Source organism: Corvus brachyrhynchos, unplaced genomic scaffold (genome assembly GCF_000691975.1).
Source record: "Corvus brachyrhynchos isolate BGI_N302 unplaced genomic scaffold, ASM69197v1 scaffold706, whole genome shotgun sequence".
In the NCBI taxonomy this organism is placed as follows: Eukaryota; Metazoa; Chordata; class Aves; order Passeriformes; family Corvidae; genus Corvus; species Corvus brachyrhynchos.
The window spans coordinates 95168-95819 of NW_008238371.1; positions in this window are offsets into that span (position 1 = coordinate 95168).

Sequence of the window (652 nt, forward strand, 5' to 3'; positions counted from 1 at the left end):
CCCACCCCCGCCACCTCCACCGTGAAGTTGCGGAAGAAGTCCACGATCTCGAGGGCGCGGGGGGGAAACGCGAAGATGAGGATCAGGGGTGTCACGAGGGGGCTCAGCAGCTCCTCCAGGCTGAAAACCTGCAGAGGGGGGCAGTGGGATCTGGGGGTGTCCCGGGGCAAAGGTCCCAAATTGGGAAGTCCTGGGGTGGGATGTCCAAGGTGGGGGTGCCAGGGCAGCGGAGTCCTTGGGCAGGGCTGCCCTGGGGTGAAGGGGTCCCAGGGTGGGGGACTCCAAAGCAGGAGGCTCCTGGAATAGGGGTGTCCCAAGAGTGGGGAGTCTTGGGGCAGGAGGGTCCCAGTGTGGAGGAGCCCAGAGTAGGCGATCCTGGGACAGGAAGCTCCCAGTTTGTGGGGTCCTGGGGGTGGGGGGGTCCCAGGGCAGGGGATTGGGGCAGGCAGTCCCAGGGCAAGGGGTTCTAGGAGCAGGGGATCCAAGGGTTGAGGGGTCCAGGCTAGGGATCCTGAGGAGGGGGGCTCCAGGGTTGGGAAGTCCCAGGATGGGGAGCTCCCAGTCTGTGGGGTCCTAGGGGTGGGGAGGATGGTCCCAGGGCAGGGAGGTCCTGGGGAAGAGGGTCTCTGGGAGTGGAGGGGCTGCACCCACC